Genomic DNA, 21,286 nt, shown 5'->3' with positions numbered 1-21,286 from the left:
GTGGCGTGCATCCTCCGGGACTGTGACATCATAATGGGCGGGGTCATCATCCGGTGATGTCCCTTTATAAGTCGCTGCACGCAGCGTGTCCTGTCATATTGAGCCCGGAGACAGCGATGAGGCAACATCTCCAGAAGAGAAGAACAGAAGACGGCGACAGAAGACCGGGCCACCACTTGCAAAAGAGCTAGAAGAAGGAGCGGTGGCCTGGCAAGAAGAACTGAAGAGGGGGACAAGACCCCCGAAGAGGGGGACAAGACCCCCTAAGTCGGAAGAAGAGGGCGGCAGCGAAGAAGAAAGCCGGGCTCCTCTGCTAGTAAAAGAGCTAGCAGAAGATAGCGGAGGAGTCCGGCGAGAAGCCCCCGAAGACGGAAGAAGACCCCCGGAGCTGTGCAATAAACTGTTTTAACCCTTGTGTGTTGTGTTTTTTTTTACATTTTTTTCACAGGTGAATGGGTAGGAGTACATTGTACCCCATACTCATTCACATAGGGTGGGAGCAGGGATCCGGGGGCCCCCTTATTAAAGGGGGCTCACGAATTCCAATAAGCCCCCCGCCCGCAGACCCCGACAACCAACGGCCAGGGTTGTTGGGAAGAGGCCCTTGTCCTCATCAACATGGGGACACGATGCTTTGGAGTGGGGGGGCACGCTGCCCCCCTTCCCCAAGGCACCCCCCATGTTGAGGGCACGTGGCCTGGTACGGCTCAGGAGGGGGGGGCGCTCACTCGTCCTCACCCCCTTTCCTGTCCGGCCGGGTAGCGTGCTCAGATAAGGGTCTGATATGGACCTGGGGGGGGGACCCCCACGCCGTTTTTTCAGCGTAGGGATTCCCCTTTAAGTCCATACCAGGTGACGGGGCCAGTGACGCTTCCTTCGCTGGTCCCGGCTACCTGGAGCCGCGCTCAAAATGAGCGGACTTTTCTCCGGGTGGGAAAAGTCTGTTCATTTCAAAAGTACGGCGGACTGGCACACACACGGCCGTACTGTCCGCCGAAATGCAAGTCCGGCGGACAGATTGGTGTGCAAAACTCCAATCTTAGTCCGCCGGACTTTTGGGTAAATAAAAAAAAGTCAGCCGGAGCCTATACACGGGCGGACTTTTTCACCGGATTGTTTGATCGTGTGTACGCGGCATTGGTATCTACTTTTGAATAACATATTACTGAAGTTAGCAGAAATGAATGTGTGCCATACAAGGTTCTAAGTTTGTGTGAGGTGATGACGTTCATATTTTAATATACTGTATAAAGTGACAGATGGAGGAACACACACACACACACACACACACACACACAGACACACACACACAGACACACACACTAGGAGAGATGACGCTGACATATTTACACAAAGACACTTTGATAAGTTGGGACAGCTGAATTCTGCCAGAAGTCTAAAGCCTCGTACACACGATCGGACTTCCAGCTGACTTTACTGTGGATTTTGGTCCGAAGGGCATTGAAGGCCGTGAACTTGTTCTGCATACACACGGCACAACATTTTCAGCCAACATTCACCAAACCACGTGGTTTTTCAGCTCTTTACCGCCACACTTTGGGCAAATTCTAGCCAAGATCCTTGCAACCAGATTAAAACACCTAATCCGGCTCATTGTTCACCCAGACCAGACAGGGTTCATTACGGGCCGAGAGGCTAGGGACAACTCCATTAGGGCAATTCACCTCGTCCATTGGGCACGTACCTCTCCTGACCCCCCACTACCTGATCCTGTCCATCGATACACACATGCTAGCTCTCTCGCCTCAAAATAGGCCCTCTCTCGCCTATTTTGTTTGCCTGGTGTTGGAACCATTCATATGCACTGTTTGGCCCTGTACTCAGACCCGAGAGCTCAGGTCAAGATTAATGGCTTCCTCTCCCCGAGATTCTGGATCAGAAACGGCATGAGACAGGGGTGCCCTCTCTCGCCTATTTTGTTTGCCTGGTGTTGGAACCATTCCTATGCACTGTTTGGTTTAACACAGACATCAAAGGATTGACGGTGGGTCATACGGAGCACAAGCTTTCGGTGTATGCCGATGATGTGCTCTTCCACCTAATGGAACCCCTAATCTCCCTGCCTAATCTGATGTGAGAACTCCAACGCTTTGGGACACTTATTCTTCTTCTTCTTCTTCTTCTTATTATTATTATTATTATTCACAAACTCCCTCACTGGGTCTGATGGGGGTCCGGTATGTATTTGTAAGTTACATATTACACAGTCAGTCTGGTTCAAAAAAGACACAAGTCCATCCAGTTCAACCAATAAATCACACCTCCCAACTTTTTGAGATGGGAATGAGGGAAACCTACTAACAGAAGTATAAAGACATTGGACACACCCCCCGTCACGCCCCTTTAACCGCTTAAGGACCAGCCAGCACAGTTATACTGCAGCAGGTTGACTCCCCTGTGCGAATGGCCGTCATGGTACGTCAGCCACTTTAAGAGCTCTAGGGGATGCGCGGCACGATAACGGAGCAGATGAATGTGGCCGGCCACCACGATGTGCACCAGGCACCCGCAATTGCTGCTGTGAAGAGACTGCCTGTAAACAGACAGATCTCTGTTCTGTCAGGAGAGACGAGACAGATCTGCTGTCCCTAGTAATTAGGAACAGAGATCGTTCTCCTCCTCCAGGCAGCCCCCCCCCCACAGTTAGAAACACTCACTAGGGAACACATTTAACCCCTTGATCGCCCCCTAGTGTTAACCCCTTTCCTGCCAGTGACATTTATACAGTAATTAGTGGCTATTTAGCTCTGATCGCTGTATAAATGTCAATGGTCTCAAATAAGTGTCAAAAGTGTCCGATGTGTCTGCTGCAATGTCACAGTCCCGCTACAAATCGCTGATCACCGCCATTACTTGGAAAAAAAACTAGTAATAAAAATGCCATAAATCTGTCCCCTATTTTGTAGACGCTATAACTTTTGCACTAATTAAACAATATACGCTTATTGCAATTTCTTTACCAAAAATATGTAGAAGAATACATATCAGCTTAAACTGAGGAAGAAATTTGTTTTTTAATACTTTTTTGGGGGTTATTTATTATAGCAAAAAGTAAAATATATACTTTTTTTCTTAATTTTCCGTCTTTTTTTTATTAATAGTGATAAAAAAAAAAAAACACAGAGGTGATCAAATACCACCAAAAGAAAGCTCTATTTCTTTAATCGTACATCACGGGACACAGAGCCATAGTAGTTACTATGTGGGTTATAGTCCACCTTCAGATGCAGGACACTTGCACACCCTAAACAAGAAGTTGCCTCCCTATATAACTCCTCCCACTACTGGGAGTCCTCCGTTTTTTTCGCCAGTGTCTAAGGTGTTGGCCACAATTAAAGATGTGCTGTGCTGAGCCCTTCTGGAGCAATCCTTGCTGGGGCTAGCTATGCAGCCGGATCCATTCAAAGTATCTTTTAGGCCGAATTGAATAGTACCCGTGCCTTGTGCCGGAAGAAACAAGGTTTTGCCTCTAAACGCTTCTCTTTTGAGAGAGCTGGATTCCGGGATTCAGCACTTTTGGTATTAAGGCCATAAAGTATTACTGGTGGGATGCTATTACAGGTCCAGGAATGTGGGTTCCCCGAGGGTCCATGACTCCTGAAGGTTTGTTAACGGAACCCACTGTGAAGGGTGAAGATTGTTGGTTTTAACACAGAAATCCCTGCGGCAGGAAAGGTAAGTGGAGTTTTTCTAAGGAATTTTTAAATTTTCTTATGAAAGGTCTCCTTTAAAGTAAATGCTGTCATGCCTAAGTGTCACCACTGGAGCTGTATGGAGCACATACCTTCTCATGCTTTACTCAGTCACACTGTGTCACAGAAGCAACAGACTTTTTTTCCTCCGGCTAGCAGGCAGATCTCCAGTAATTTTGGGGGTTTTGCTTCCTCCAGACACTCCCACCTCGGCTGAACTCTTCCCCTCTTCATGAGGCTGAATATAAGGGAGAACTGAAAACGATCGGCAATGCCGTTTTTCTTTCACTGCCCCTACTCGGTGGACGCTCTTAGGTCTTCTCCACGCCATCCCTCCCTCACAAGCCGATCCCGGTGGATCGGAGGCCTGTGCTTGCGCGGGAAAACTCTTTTTTTGAAAGAGAGAGGGGAGCAATGTGAGGTGGGGGCAAGGCTTATTATGGCATTGGCATCCTCTAACGCGGTAGTGTGCGATTAAAAAAAACACTCCATTTGTGATGGCTGCAAAATTGTCAGAGAGACATAAGAGCAAAGAGGAGCATCAAAGAGGTTTTGGTGACACAGGCATTTCCTATTTGACACATTTACTATTTGCATCAGGCTGAGCATTAATAGCAGCGGCAGTGCCTGGACTATTTGCTCAAGTGGTGGATGTGATTTCTTCTGGTAGTACCTCTGCTTTGAGCATCGGGCTAAGGTCAGAAGGGGGGTTGAAACACTCCCAAAAAAGAGATAAAAGGGGTCTCCCTCAAGCTCTGGAAAGCTTACTCATGTCTACAAATGGCATCCTCCCCGAGAGATGGTGGCTGGTCAGAGTGAGCATCGGGGCCATGAAATGTTTGCACCTGTTTTCAACACTGCAGCCCCTGTTTATTTTACTAAAAATATATTTTTTCCTCAGCCATGATAGGTTTAAAAAAAAAAGTTTAGTGACTTTAATCGCATCCCAGTATGGGTCAAAATGCGACAGGTTCTCTTCCATTGCCCAAGGCCCTCAAACAGGAACTAGGGGCGGGAGAAGATGAATTTCCTCAGGGGACCATGGTGAGGCTGATGACTCCTCTTCTGAGATGTCAAATGCGGGAGAGTCCGCTGTTTCAATCTCTTTTCAATTTCTTGCTGAATGGTCTGCTCCACATTTATGTACCCTTAACTGAGTGTTTGGGTTCGCTAAAGCCTCCTCAAGCTGCACATGCCTTTCCTGTCCATTCATTGCTGGAAAAGATTTTTTGTATCTGAGAGGATCACCCAGATAAACATTATTTTCCCTCCTAAAAAGTTTTCACACTTTATCCTATGGTGGAGGAAATTCACTAAGTAGGGTATACCAGCAACCCTGATGAGTTTACTTCCTCTTTCATTCCCTGCAAAGGCAAAGCATAATGGACTACTATGCATCACATAGTAGTTCATTATGTGTCACTTACCTGACACAGGAGCCAGCAATGTCAACACTGTCCCCTGTAGTCCGGCACATCCATCTTCTCGGTGGGGTCTCGCTGCTCCGCCGCTGTCATTCGGCGAAGCCGCGATGACGTCACTCCCGCGCATGCGCACGGGAGCCGACACGCACGGCATCTTCGTTGTTGACGGTGCCGCATGCACCGTAGATAACGGTGCCTGTCTTTCGGCAAATATCTCCTAAACGTGTAGGTCTAGGAGATATTTCTTGGACCTACAGGTAAGCCTTAATCTAGGCTTACCTGTAGGTCAAAGTGTGTTGTAAGGGTTTACAACCACTGTAACGCTGCTATATCCTCTGTGAATAAGAATTTGACTTTTCTGGCAGACAATACTCAAATACTTAGAGATCCAACAGATAAAAATTTGTAATTCCTATTAAAAGATTAAAAAAAACACTTTTCTCTGACAGATTGAGTGTCTCAGCCTGACAGTAATTGCTTAATCGTTCAGAGACCAGTTTAAGCAGGTGTTCAAGGTTATCCTGCTCAGCAGGCCCAGGATCTGGCAGCTTTATGTTTGCAATAGTTGCTTTGAGAGATTCTATGCTTCAGGCCTTGCGCCCTTTTCTAAGCATCATGACAAAAGTCTTCCTTTTGCGGTGAAAAAGGTATTTGGGGATGTTTTGGATAATACATCCAAAGAAATTCTAGTGGAAATTGTACCCCTTTTGCCATTTAAGAAAAGGAGTAAATGTGTTTTTGTATTTAAAGCTCCTTCTTCTGTGCCAGGGTCATCAGCCTCCAGGCAATCACGACGGCTTCCACCGTCAGGTTCAAAAGGTAATCTTAGGGTTAAAGGGGTTGTAAAGAGAATTTCTTTTTAAAATAACAAACATGTTATACACCTCCACTGTGCAGCTCGTTTTTCACAGAGTGGCCCCAAACCTGGTTTTCTGGGGTCCCTCGACGGCTGTCCCTGATTCCCCCCACAAGTACTTCTCACGTTCATGCGAGCGCCCTCGCATGGTGAGAAGCACTTGTGGGCATGCTTCTGTGATACAGCCGGCAGCCATAGCCGCTCACTGTATCATTCGGGCCCGCCCCCCGACACGCCACCTCATTGGATGTGATTGACAGCAGCGCAAGCCAGTGGCTGCGCTGCTTTAAATCCATCCACTACGGCTAGGCTGAGTGGCGAAGAGGATTTTGGAGGCGAGTGCAGGACTTTCGAGGGGTCAGGTAAGTAAAAAAGGGGGGCTGGGGGGGCCAGCACTGTCAGATGTTTTTTCACCTTAATGCATAGAATGCATTAAGGTGAAAATTGTTTTACCTTTACAACCCCTTTAACCCCAGGGACAAAAGAGATATTGGGGAGGAAACCTACAAGATGCTGAAGCCCCCTTATGAGGAGGCGCCCCACTCACTCAATCTGGGAATTCTTCTGCAGTTCTCAAGGATCTGGCAGGAAGAGTGTCAAGACATATGGGACTTCCTCAATAGCGCCAAGGTACAAACTGAAGTTCCAAGAGTTCCCATCTCCTCGTTTTCTCAAATCAAAAGTTCCTAAGGATCCAGAGAAAAAGAAGTCTTTCTCAAGCATTGGACCATCTTTTGGCAAAAAGTGATCATGGTGATCCCCATGTAAGAGCAGAAGTTGGGATTTGGTCCAAACCTCTTTCAAAAATCAAAATTCAATTCCTGAATATAACCACTCTTTTTTGCCTGGAGTCAATCCAATCAGTTATCTCCATCCTACAAGGAGGAGAACTTCTGGTGTCAATCGTCATCAAAGAGACATACCTCCATATGCCTATTTCCTCTCTCACTAGTAATATCTACTTTTCAAGGTGGAAAACCTTCATTTTCAGGGTGTAGCTCTGCTTTTCGGTCTAGCTACTGTACCTTGAGTGTTTACAGAGGTCTGACCCCTCTGCTAGCCAGATTAAGGGCTCAAGGTTTAAAGTGGAGGGCCACCCTGAAAAAAAATCCATTTAAAATTAGAAAAAAATCAGAAAAAAAAATGATTTTATTTTAACTTACCAGAAATGCCTATTGCTAGGCACATCATCCTAATCTGCCTCTTCCACCTCTGCGGAGATCTTCTGGTCTTCTTTCCTCCGTGTGGGGTCTTCTGGGTAATGGGTCACGCTGTGTTCTGGGAACTGTGTGTTCCAGAACACAGCGCGCCCCATTCACAAAGCGCTGCGTGACTCGCGCATGCGCAGTAGGAAATGGGCAGTGAAGCCGCAAGGCTCCACTGCCTGTTTCCTTTAGCCAAAATGGCGGCGCCAGGACCCGAGACCGAGGGAAGGGTCAGCCTCGGGCGGCCTACATCACGGGCGCCCTGAACAGGTAAGTCTGCTTATTAAAAGTCAGCAGCTACAGTGTTTGCAGCTGCTGACTTTTACATTTTTTTTTAAACCGGCCCTCCTCTTTAACAATTATGGTTTAACTAGACGATCTGTTCTTCATAGACCAGTCAATAGCCCACTTAGACCAAAGTATGGCCACCACATTAAACTACTGTACCTGAAATATCTAGGTCGGATTCTCAACCTAGAAGAAATATTTTTTATAAAGCATGAAGAAGGCTAAAATACTTGGGTCTGATCATAGATACACCCAGAAAAGGGTATTCTTGCCCCAGACAAAGATCAGCGCATTAAAGGAACTGATTCAGGTGGTCGAAGCAAGGTGAATTCTTCTATTCAGCTTTTCGTGAGGTTTTTGGGAAAGATGGGGGGCTTCATTCGAGGCCGTTCTTTATGCTCAGTTTCATTTAAGACTGCTGCAAAACAGAATCCTATCGGCTTGCAACAAAGGGTTCAAGCTCTAGATTCCCAATGTGTGGGATTCCCAAGCCTACGGCCACATCACCCTGAAAGTGCCCAATCTTGTCAGATCTTGGAGGCTAAGCAGGGTCAGGCCTGGTTAGTGCCTGGATGGGAGACCACCTGGAAATACCAGGTGCTGTAGGCTGGGTGCACTGGAGCCTCAGTTTATGGTTGATAACTAGGAATGAGCTTTATGTTTGGGTTGAACATGAGTTCGGCTCAATTATTGGCTGTTCACCATTCGCCAAATAGCGAACAATTTGTGATCGCGGCAAACAGCCTTTAAAAGTCTATGGGAGAAATCAAAAGTGCTAATTTTAAAGGTTAATATGCAAGGTATTGTCATAAAAAGTATTAGGGGACCCGGGTCCTGCCCCAGGGGACATGTATCAATACAAAAAAAGTTTTGGGGGGCGTGGCTACCGTGCTGCTGTATGGACGCGTGAGAAGGTAGCTCCTCTACACCGAGAGCAATACTCACACTCCGGAGTGCTCCTACGATCCCAAACTGGCATCCATCGACGGCATATCTCCTCTTTATCCAGTTGAGATGACTCGTAAGCGCAAGAACCTACCACAACTGAAGAAGTTACCGCAATTCTTCCCGCGGAACCCTCAAGGCCTTCTCCAAGATGGCGCCGATGGCGCCTCGCCTTCAGCCTCCAGCAGCTCCGGCTCGGAAGCTCCAAGCCCAGATCATTGATCGCCACGTGGGTCCCCAGGAATGTCTACCCCGCTCTCCCTCAGTCCAGCGAAATCCAAGCAGCGGATGATGGACAACCCTGGCACGGAACAGGTTAGTGGAGAGGGGGATCAGTTGGAGGACACCAGGGAAATTTCGGACACCATAGATACATTCCCCACCTCTAATCAGCCAGTGTCCGACACTACACTAAAAGATATGCTGATCTCCCTGCGTAGCACACTACATGCGAGGGTTTAAATCAGATATCAATGCAGTAGGTGCACGGATCGACCATGTGGAAAACAAAATGGGCGAATTTGCAGCTACCATTAATTCAGTAGTGGATGCCCAGAACGACCAGACAGAGGAGGTGGCGTGGTTACAGGCAAAAGTCGCAGATTTGGAAGATAGGTCCCGACGCAACAACATTAAATTGAGGGGAGTCCCGGAGTTAATACTACCAGCGCAACTACTCCAATATGCCCAAGAGCTGTTGGGCGCCTTTTTGCCGGACCTGCCTGCCTCAGAACTGGCGATTGATAGAATCCATCGCCTCCCAAAGCCATCGCACCTCCCGGATAACATTCCGAGGGACGTATTGATGAGAGTACACTTCTTCCAGGTCAAGGAGAAATTCACTTTCGCCTTCAGATCCAACAAACAACCCCCGGAACGCTACGCTAACCTTCAAGTTTTCGCAGACTTGTCGCAACACACCATGCAGAGGAGGAAAGCCTTGCTCCCCATCACCAAGGCGCTTCGCAACCATGCCATTGTTTACAGATGGGGCTTTCCGTGTAAGCTTAGCATTTCCAGGGAGGGCCATACGACAGTAATTGCTAACTTGGAAGATGGTCTAGAGCTACTCAAACAATGGAACATTCTTCCCTCGCAGAATGACATCACTCCAGAACCTCTGTCAAAGATCTCATCACCGGACAACTGGCAAGTGGTGTCTCGCAAGAAGAAGAGTTTGAATAGCAATTATTGAGCTATCCGGACTCTTTGTTTAACATCCGCTATTCTCAATAATGTTGCTCTCGGTACCAGCGGATATAAGTGAACGTTGTTGTTCCCCCCCCGTTATTTGACAGGCAGGTTCACTGCCTACAGATTCCAAGTTGAATTGTTTCTTTTTACCTATGTGGCTTATGCCTACGCTCTGGATCTCTAACCTCTTTTTTATTTATACTTTTTTTTTTTCTTTTTCTTCCTCTGATTTCCCCCATCCCTGGATCCTTCCCTCTTTCCTCATGAGATGGACTTTGTGGCACTTTAGCTGTGTCGGTCGGAGGTGTGGAATCAGATTGACCTGGACGTCCATGCTTCTGCAAAGCTATTCTATGGATCGGAAAGGTATGCGGACTAACTTACTCAATACACTCCTGGACTTTCAATGTTTAAGTTAATTTCCTTTAATGTGCATGGCTTAAACCACCTGGCTAAGAGGGCATCTGTATGGAAGGAAGCTCAGAAACTGCGGGCAGATGTACTCTGCTTACAGGAATCGCACTTCTTAGCTAACGACCCTCCGCCCTTCCGCAACAAGAATTTTCCTCATCTTTTTTTTTCATCCGCCTCACAAAAGCGTAAAGGTGTTGTGATCGCTATTAGAGATTCAATTGATATTCTCACACTAACGGACCCTGAGGGTAGATATATAATATTGGTGGGTTCGCTTAACAACAAGATCTACACCATTGTAAACCTTTACGCTCCTAACTCCCACCAGCTCAGGTCTCTCAAGAGACTGCTCACAAAAATCAAAGAAGTGCGACAAGGAGCCCTAGTAATGTGTGGAGACTATAACATAACAGTGGATTTCCAAATAGACACAACCACTAGTTCCCGCAGACCTCTTCCATCTCTCCAACGCTTGCTCCAAGAAGAAGGACTATATGACGTCTGGAGGTGTCAGCATTCTACTGAAAGGGATTATTCATTTCATTCCTCTAGACATAATACGTATTCAAGAATTGATATGATCCTGGTAGATAGACTCTTGTTGCAGGCAGTGTCCTCCTCCGCCATTCATGGTATCTCTTGGTCGGATCATGCCCCCGTTTCGGCAGTAGTGGCGGAGGGGAACACTCATAATGTTTCTGGAATCTGGAGGGCGAGTGTTGGTGTATTTAGTTCACAAGAACAAATGTTAGAGGTCACTAGGAGCCTTAAAGAGTTTTTTGTGACCAACATTGGCTCGGTTACCGACCCAATGACTCTTTGGTGTGCACATAAAGCTTTTATAAGGGGTATCTTGCTGCAAGCCAATGCAAGACTTAAAAAACAGAGATCCCTCAGGATAGACCGACTCCTAACTGATATTGACTCATTAGATAATCAGAATAAGATAAATCCCTGCCCTACGACGGCTCACAGACTGGATGCTCTTCGTTCTGAGCTCAGACTTCTGCTTCTAGAAGACCACAATAGACTCGTCCATTATCTAAAATTGACTCATTATTCGGCGGGAAACAGAGCAGGTAAATCTTTAGCCCAACGCTTGAGAGAACAAAAGGCTAGAACCACTATTCCATATTTAATTAATCCCTCGGATAGAAGTAAAGTATACAACCCTAAGGATATTGCTGATTCTTTTGCCAGATACTACTCCTCGCTATTAGACATGTGCAGAGTAAAATATTTCGTTTCGGAATTTCGTTTTCGTCTGAAAACTTAATTTATTTAGTTACTCCCGAAATTAGTTTTTATTTATTTTGTTTTTCATTCAAAAATTGCATTCGTCCGAAAATCCACATGAATTACGGTCGAATCTGTCTTTGAAGGCTTATGGTGTCTGTCTAATGTATAAAGAAGATTGGACGGAGCTAGTATATAGCATACTTTAGAACCCTATTAAAGTCTATGGGACTCCAACATTCAAAATCTAAAGTGCTAATTTTAAAGGCTAATTTGCAAGTTACTGTCCTAAAAAGTGTTTGGGGACCCGGGTCCTGCCCCAGGGGACATGTATCAATTAAAAAAAAAAAGTTTTAAAACGGCCGTTTTTTCGGGAGCAGTGATTTTAATAATGATTAAAGTGAAACAATAAAAGTGTAATATTCCTTTAAATTTCGTAGGGAGGGGGGGGGGGGGGGATCTATAGTATGCCTGTGAAGGGGCGCATGTTTCCCGTGCTTAGAACTGTCCCTGCACAAAGTGTCATTTATGCAGGAAAAAAAGTCCTTCAAAATCACTCGCAGCTATTATGAATTGTCGGCTCCGTAATACAGAGAACACTCATTGAAAGTCATTGATAAAAAAATAAATAAATAAATTAAAAAAAAAGCGTGGGGGTCCCCCAAATTCAATTACCAGGCCCTTCAGGTCTGGTATGGATATTAAGGGGAACCCTGCCTCAAATTTAAGAAAAAATTTGACGTGGGGTTCCCCCTAAATATCCATAACCAGACCCTTCAGGTCTGGTATGGATATTAAGGGGAACCCCGCGTCAAATTTAAAAAAAATTGACGTGGGGTTCCCCCTAAAAATCCATACCAGACCCTTTATCCGAGCACGCAACCTGGCAGGCCGCAGGAAAAGAGGGGGGGACGAGAGAGCGGCCCCCCTCCCTCCTGAACCGTACCAGGCCACATGCCCTCAACATTGGGAGGATGCTTTGGGGGTCTGTGACCCCTCAAAGCACCTTGTCCCCATGTTGATGAGGACAAGGGCCTCATCCCCACAACCCTGGCCGGTGGTTGTGGAGGTCTGCGGGTGGGGGGCTTATCAGAATCTGGAAGCCCCCTTTAACAAGGGGACCCCCAGATCCCGGCCCCCCCCTGTTTGAAACGGTAAGGGGGTACAAATGTACCCCTACCATTTCACAAAGAAAGTGTAAAAAATGGTTAAATAAAACAAACACACTTTTGAAAAATTCCTTTATTAAAAATAAAAAAATTAAAAAAAGATTCCAGCGGCGGTAATCCACTCTTGCTATCCAGCGACGGACGGTCATCTCTCCAGCGAGGACTCATCTCATCCAGCGCAGCGATCCATCCTTCTTCTGTCTCCGTGGAGGAGACACTGCAAGGATTCCGGCGGCTGACGTTTCTTATATACGGAGGGCGGGGCCACCCGTCACCTGACCCCGCCCCCCTCTGCTGCAAGGGGAAACCCGGGGTTCCCTGTGACGTATGGGTGACCCCGTACCCCTCTGATGTAACACAGACAGGTTTCCGTTACATCAGAGGGGGGCGGGGTCACCCATAAGTCATGGGGAACCCCGGGTTTCCCCTTGCGTCAGAGGGGGGCGGGGTCGGGTGACGGGTGGCCCCGCCCTCCGTATATAAGAAACGTCAGCCGCCGGAATCCTTGCAGTGTCTCCTCCACGGAGACAGAAGAAGGATGGATCGCTGCGCTGGATGAGATGAGCCATCGCTGGAGAGATGACCGTCCGTCGCTGGATAGCAAGAGTGGATTACCGCCGCTGGAATCTTTTTTTAATTTTTTTATTTTTAATAAAGGAATTTTTCAAAAGTGTGTTTGTTTTATTTAACCATTTTTTACACTTTCTTTGTGAAATGGTAGGGGTACTTTTGTACCCCCTTACCATTTCAAACAGGGGGGAGGCTGGGATCTGGGGGTCCCCTTGTTAAAGGGGGCTTCAAGATTCTGATAAGCCCCCCGCCCGCAGACCTCCACAACCACCGGCCAGGGTTGTGGGGATGAGGCCCTTGTCCTCATCAACATGGGGACAAGGTGCTTTGAGGGGTCACAGACCCCAAAAGCATCCTCCCAATGTTGAGGGCATGTGGCCTGGTACGGTTCAGGAGGGAGGGGGGCCGCTCTCTCGTCCCCCCCCTCTTTTCCTGCGGCCTGCCAGGTTGCGTGCTCGGATAAAGGGTCTGGTATGGATTTTTAGGGGGAACCCCACGTCAATTTTTTTAAAATTTGACGCGGGGTTCCCCTTAATATCCATACCAGACCTGAAGGGTCTGGTTATGGATATTTAGGGGGAACCCCACGTCGATTTTTTTCTTAAATTTGAGGCAGGGTTCCCCTTAATATCCATACCAGACCTGAAGGGCCTGGTAATTGAATTTGGGGTACCCCCACGCTTTTTTTTTTTTTTATCAATGACTTTCAATGAGTGTTCTCTGTATTACGGAGCCGACAATTCATAATAGCTGCGAGTGATTTTAAAGGACTTTTTTTCCTGCATAAATGACACTTTGTGCAGGGACAGTTCTAAGCACGGGAAACATGCGCCCCTTCACAGGCATACTATAGACACCCCCCAGGTACGAAATTTAAAGGAATATTACACTTTTATTGTTTCACTTTAATCATTATTAAAATCACTGCTCCCGAAAAAACGGCAGTTTTTAAAACTTTTTTTTGCATTGATACATGTCCCCTGGGGCAGGACCCGGGTCCCCAAACACTTTTTAGGACAGTAACTTGCAGAATCTTTTCTCTCTGTCAAATCTTTTTTCTCTGTGGAATATTTTCTCTATATAATCTTGGACTAATAGAGGTAAGGTTAGGCACATTCGACCACAGGTTCTATAGACAGATTGTTATTGTCAGAGTCATGTCGAATCTCCTATTCTATATCGAACTGTTATAACAATGAAAATGAAAATAAAGCATTTATTTATGTCGGATCTTTCGTTTTTCGGATTTTGTGCTTTCGTTATCGTTTGTCAAAACGAAAACGAAAATAGCTGAAATTCGGACGAAAATGCATTCGGAAGAAAACGAATGCACATGTCTACTCGCTATATAATATCAAAGCAGACCCCAATACCTCTCAACCAAAAGAGGCGGACATTGCTGCCTTTTTGGACAGTGTCTCACTTCCCAGACTTTCTATGGAGCAACTTTCCACATTAAATGCCCCTATTTCTCAGACGGAAATTCAAAAAGCTATTAGAACATTACCGTCGGGCAAATCTCCAGGCCCTGATGGCCTTCCTGGCGAATATTATTCAAAATTTAGTGACATCTTAACCCCGACGCTACAAGAAATCTACTCACAAGCGGCCACTACCTCCTCCTTCCCTCCGGAGATGTTAGGTGCATATGTTGTCACCATTCCTAAACCAGGGAAACCCCCAGATATCCCAGCCAATTTCCGTCCAATATCGCTTCTCAATACAGATGTAAAGGTTTATGCTAAAATTCTGGCCCAGAGACTGCTGCCCATTTTACCAACCCTTATAAGCCCTGACCAAACAGAATTTACAGTGGGAAGACAAGCTTCCGACGCAACTAGGCGGGTGATTGATGTTGTGTGCCATGCGAGGACCTGTCGGACGCCTTCTCTGCTCCTCTCTTTTGATGCGGAGAAGGCGTTTGACAGGATACATTGGGGATATATGAACTGTGTTCTCTGCAAATTCGGATTTCAAGGCCCTATCATATCTGCAATCTTAGCCCTTTACTCTACCCCTTCTGCAAAAGTATATACTTCTAGCATCCTATCCCAATCTTTTACTATCACGAATGGTACGCGGCAGGGATGCCCACTGTCCCCCTCCATATTCAACTTACTGATAGAACCCCTAGCTGAAAAAATTTGATCTCACCCAAACATCCATGGTTTTACTTTCAGAGGCAAACAGCACAAAATAAATCTATTCGCGGACGATATAATCTTGTTTCTTACATACCCAACACTTTATCACACGCCCACCACATTCTGGAACAATTTAGTAATGCCTCCTATTATAAAGTTAATAATACTAAATCTCTTATCCTTCCTCTTGATATCCCAGTGCAACTAATACTTAACTTGCAAAAGTCCTTCCCGTACTCTTGGAAAAAAGACAGCATAACGAATTTGGGCCTACAGATCACAGCAGACCCTAATAAACTAGCTGATGCTAACTTACTCCTTACTACTCCAAAAACTAAACTCCGAGACCAAACGCATCTCCAAAACTGAACTAACGTGGTCGGGCCGCTTGGCCTCTTTTAAAATGTTATTACTTCCACAGATTCTTTATGTATTTCGTACGCTACCCATACCTATTAAACCCATGTATCTTAGGCTACTTAACTCTCTCCTAAATGGATATATTTGGCAAAATAAGAAGCCTAGATGCGCTAAGGGTCTATTAGTGAAACACACAAAGGTAGGGGGCATGGGTTATGTGGAACTACAAGATTATTTTATGGCAGCTGTGCTCTCCCAACTCAACACTTGGTTCGACAAACAAGCTTTTGTCCCTTGGAGAGACATCGAACAGTCTATGTCCCCGACGGACGACCTTCCTTCCTTGTTTTGACTTGACCGTCTGAGGCCCTTTAACTTGAGACAACTACCGCTGATGATTCAAGCCTCTCTTTGGGGATGGAGGGCCCTCGGACGGATCGGCCATTCGGAAGGAGGAAGGGTTGATGTCCCCATACCTATCGACCTAATCACCAAGGCTATCCCTGGTCTAGTTCTTCAGACCTGGAAACTCAAAGGTATTACCCTTCTCTCGGACCTGTTGCATGACAAACATGTCAAAGACTTCAAAACACTCCAAAATGAATACGGTTTAGAAGTGGGTGAACTGTTTAAATATGGTCAGGTATCCCATTTTCTACGTTCCCTACCCACAACCCGAATTTACCTACAGGAGGCTGTTTGGAGGCTCTACACGAACAAACTTAAGCTAGCAAAAGGAGTTTCATTTTTCTACGGCCTCTTCCGGCACAAAAATGTATTTACTAAATCCTCCCCATATTTAAAATGGGAAGGAGGCTTGGGAAAGGTATACACATCAAAACAATGGTACCAAGCTCTCAACTCAATCTACAGAGCATCTCGCTGTGTTAACCATTGGGAATTGTCCCAAAAAATATCCTTGAGATGGTACCTTACCCCATATAGACTATCTAAATTTTCCAGAGGGAATTCCAATTTGTGCTGGAGGGGCTGTGGAGAAGTGGGCTCACTCAAACATATTTTTTGGTCGTGTAGACATTTGACCAGTTTCTGGAACAGTGTATTCAGAATGATTACCTCCCTTACGGGAATTATTTCCCAGCCTGACCCAGGGCTAGCTATACTGAATTTGGGTATTGAGAAATATCCCCCTCAATATAGAACAGTGGTGACACATGTCTTACTAGCCGCCAGATCACTCATAACTCAGAAATGGAAAACAGATCTAGTTCCTAACCTCTCTGATGTAATTACTGTTGTGAAAACCAATTGTATATATGAAACCTCACTACTTTCTAGGCTAAGTAATGGTATGAAGCGTGTGGAAGTCTGGAAAATATGGAAAGTTAAATATCACTAACTTGCTTCTACACTCCTAATATCTTGAAAACCTCAGGTCCATCTCAACCCCCCCCCCCCCCCCCCTTGCCCTTACCATGCCTTCCCCTCTCCCCGTTCTTTTGATTACCACCCTATCGCCTTCTCCCCTTCTTGATATCTCTGCCCTTCTTTTGGTTCTCCTTTCCCCTCCGTTCTTGGCACCTTACAATCCCAATCTGTACTATCTATACTTTCATGCCGTAAGAAATCTTGCGTATGTTAAAGGGGTTCAGTTATAAATTTTATCATAATAACCTAGGTTCTAGGTGCTTAGGTGAATACTGTGTGGCTACATCAATACGTTCCTTTTCTATACATGACTTAACATTTATGAAGATGCATATGCTACTACACTATTGTAACTCCTTTCATATACATGATGTATATAAATGTCTATTTTCTTTGTTTGTGAAAATCTCTAATAAAAACTAATTTGAAAAAAAAAAAAAATACAAAAAAAGGTTTAAAAACTGAAGTTTTTTTTTGGGAGCAGTGATTTTAATAATGCTTAAAGGGGTTGTAAAGCTTTGTTTTATTTTTATTTTCTAAATAGGTTCCTTTAAGCTAGTGCATTGTTGGGTCACTTACCTTTTCCTTCAATTTCCCTTCTAAATGTTTTTTTCTTTGAATTTATCACTTCCGGTTTCTCCTCAGTAAACTTGACACCATCATCCGAGCGGTGTCTGGTCAGCCAGAACAGCTTACTGAACAGCTTACTGAGGAAGAACAGGAAGTGAGAAATTCAGACAAAGAAAACAAAGAAAAAAAAAAACATTTAGAAGGGAAAACTAAGGGAAAGGTAAGTGAACCAACAATGCACTAGCTTAAAGGAACCTATTAAGAAAATGAAAAACAAACCTTTACAACCCCTTTAAGTGAAACAATAAAAGTGAAATTTTCCTTTAAATTTCATACCTGGGGGGTGTGTATAGTATGCCTGTAAAGGGGCGCATGTTTCCCATGTTTAGAACCGTTAGAGAGCAAAATTACATTTCTAAAGGAAAAAAAGTAATTTAAAAGTACTCGTGGCTATAATGAATTTTCGGTCTGCAATACACATAAAAGTAATTGAAAAAAAAACGGCATGGGATTCCCCCACAGTCCATTGCCAGGTCTGGTATGAATATTAAGGGGAACCCCGAACCAAAATTTAAAAAATAAAAAATTGCGTGGGGGTCCCCCCAAATTCCATACCAGGCCCTTCGGGTCTGGTATGGATATTAAGGGGAACCCTGCACCAATTTAAGAAAAAAATGGCATAGGGTTCCCTCTAAAAATCCATACCAAACCCTTATCTGAGCACGCAACCTGGTAGGCCACAGGAAAAGGGGGGTCGAAAGAGCGCCCCCCCCTCCTGTACTGTACCAGGCCACATGCCCTCAACATTGGGAGGGTGCTTTGGAGTAGCCCCTCAAAGCACTGTGTCCCCATGTTTATGGAGACAAGGGCCTCATCCCCACAACCCTTTCCCAGTGGTTGTGGGGGTATGCGGGTGGGGGATTTATGGGAATCTGGAAGCCTCCTTTAACAAGGGCACCCACAGATCCCAGCCCTGTTGTGTGAAATGGAAATGGGGTAAAAATGTACCCCTACCATTTCACAAAAAAGTGTCAAATGTTAAAAAGACAATAGCCGGTTTTTGACAAGTCCTTTATTAATTTCTTCTTCTTTCCCCGCTTCTTCCATCTTCTTCCTCCATCTTGTTCTTTCCCTGCTTCTTCCTCTATCTTCCTCTGCTTCTTCCTCCGTTCTTCTCAAGCTTCCTCCGGCATCTTCCTCTGGCTTTTTCTCCCCTCGCTTTGTTCTCCGGACAATCTGCCTCAATGGGAGGCTCCCTCTGTGTGATACTTCTGTTCTTGTGACAGCTCTTATATAACTGAGGGAGGGGCCACCCAGTGACCCCACCCCCCTCTGATGCATGGGGACTTCCCTATGGCTTTCCCTGTGGTGTTAAAGTGGGGCGGGGTCACCCCAAAGGAAAATTAGAACTTTTGATTATTCATGTTTGTGTCCTATAGACTTTAGCGATGTTCGAACAAATTTTTTGGCTGTTCGCATGTTCTGCTGCAAACCGAACCGGGGGGTGTTCGGCTCATCTCTATTGATAACCAAAAATCTGCAAAAGGAAAAATCCTTGCTTCAGTTACCTGGGAAATGGTAAGAACATTTTTTGGGTTGGGGAGCAGTCCCGGAAGAGGCAACTGTCCAAGAGAAGTGGCCCAGATCAGAAAGGGCCTTGCCCATTAACATTCTAAAAATTCAGGCAGAGTACTTGGTCCTGAAGGCTTGAACGTTCAGTTTACGGAATTGTCCTGCCCAATGCCACAATGGCCTATATTAATCACCAAGGGGGCACAAGAAGTTGTGCGGCCCAGAGAAAGGTGAATCATATCCTATCTTGTACAGAAAACAATGTACTTTGCCTATCGGCAGTCTTCATTCTAGGAATAAAAAATTGGCAGGAGAACTACTTGAGTCGCCAGTAGTTGTTCCCGGGAGAATGGTTCCTTCAACCCAATATCTTCCTGTCAATATATCAAAGATAGGGGATTCCAGACGTAGATCTGTTTGAGTCCAGGTTCAACAAAGAAATTGACAACTTTGTATCAAGAACAAAGGAGGCCTTACTATTTCCGTGGAATCCATTGTCACTGATTTATGCATTCCCTCCTATTCTGCCTGCGTCCATGACTTCTTCGCAGGATCAAGCAGGAAGGGAAGTCGGGATTCTTGTGGCCCAGTGGGGACCAGGAAATCTTGGTATGCAGATATTGTAAAGATGGCAGTAGGGCACACATGGACCCTACCTGCATGGCCAGACCTTCTCTCACAAGGTTGGATATTCCAACCTACTTTGTAAACACTAAATTTAATGGTTTGGCTATTGAGACCCACACTCTGAAGAAGCATGGGCTGTCAGATTCAGTGGTTTCTACCTTGGTTAATGCAAGGGAGACGGCCTCCATAATTATATATTATGGAGTCTGGGAAGCATACATCTCCTGGTGTAAAACCAGGGATGGCACCCCAGGAAATAGGTCAAAGATAGAATCCTTGACTTTCTACAGATGGGGTGAGAAATAAAGCTGGCCTTGAGTGCTTTCTAAGGACAGGCCTCGGCCTTATCTGTATTATTTCAACGACCACTTGCTTCGCATTCTTTGGTTCGTAACTTTATTTAGGGGGTAACACGGCTTAATCTCTGGTTAGGTCACCCCTGAACCTTTCAAACTTGAATTTAGTTTTGTCGGCATTACAAAATAGCCCTTTTGGGCCGATTGGACATTTTTGACAAGGAAACTATTTTTATTTTTTTCTGGTAACCATATCTGCTGCAAGAAGGGTATCAGAATTGTCTGCTCTTTCTTGTAAAGAGCCATATTATTATTGTTTTCGAGGATAAGGTGGTATTGTGTCCTCATCCTAACTTTTTACCAAAGGTAGTATCAGGTTTTTTTATCTAAACCAGGATATTGTTCTACCTTTTTTTTCCAGAACCTTGTTCTATGGAAGAACCACTAAATTTTCTTGATGTGGTGAGAGCAGTCAAAGTCTACTTAAAGGCGACTACACAGATTAAAAAAACTGATGTTTTGTTCGTGTTGTCTGAAGGTCTTAAAAGAGGACAGGCAGCATCGAAATCTACTATTTATAAAATGGATTCAACAAGTAATCATTCAAGCTTATGGTTTCAAAAGGTGGTTCCACCCTCTCAAATCAAAACGCACTCCTCTAGGGTTGATAGTGCCCCGTGGGCAGTGCATCATCGAGCCTCCATGGCTCAAATCTGCTAGGCCGCAAATTGGTCTTCAATCCAGACATTTACCAGATTCTATCAGGTGGATGTAAAAAGGCATGAGGATATCGTCTTTGGGCGTAGTGTGCTGCAGGCAGCGGTATAACTCCTCTAGTCTCATGTTGCCCTAATTCTTTTGTGTCTCCCTCCCCTCAGTTTGCATTGCTCAGGGACATCCCACACAGTAATTACTATGGCTCTGTGTTCCATGATGTAGGATAAAGAAAATACCTGTAAAATCCTGTTCTTGTGAAGTACATCACGGGACAGAGGTCCCGCCCTTCTTTCTGGTATATATGTGTATTGCTTTGCTACAAAAACTGAGGTACTCCCAGTATGGGAGGGGTTATATAGGGAGGCAACATTCTGTTTAGGATGTGCCAGTGTCCAGCACCTGAAGGTGGACTATAACCCACATAGTAATTACTATGGCTCTGTGTCCCATGATGTACTTCAAAAGAAAAGGATTTTACAGGTAAGCGGTTATACAAATCCTATTTTGTGGGAAAAAAGGGACATTCATTTTGTTTGTGTACAACGTCGCACGACCGCGCAATTGTCAGTTAAAGCGACGTTGTGCCGAATCGCAAAA

At 45.3% G+C, this 21,286-nt stretch overlaps 1 protein-coding gene and 1 pseudogene across 1 annotated transcript in view; both read left to right on the top strand.

Annotated features, from left to right (window-relative positions):
• Positions 1 to 21,286, top strand: part of LOC143973417 (uncharacterized) — an 803,347-nt gene that overhangs the window by 758,280 nt on the left and 23,781 nt on the right. The gene's annotated exons all lie outside the window — the stretch shown is intronic.
• On the top strand, positions 7,977 to 8,095 carry LOC143973420 (5S ribosomal RNA; annotated as a pseudogene).

Source organism: Lithobates pipiens, unplaced genomic scaffold (assembly GCF_037356315.1).
Source record: "Lithobates pipiens isolate NorthernLeopardFrog02 unplaced genomic scaffold, aLitPip1_a1.2 Scaffold_81, whole genome shotgun sequence".
In the NCBI taxonomy this organism is placed as follows: domain Eukaryota; kingdom Metazoa; phylum Chordata; class Amphibia; order Anura; family Ranidae; genus Lithobates; species Lithobates pipiens.
Note: the sequence above shows the minus strand (reverse complement) of the source record. Positions and strands in the feature narration are given on the sequence as shown.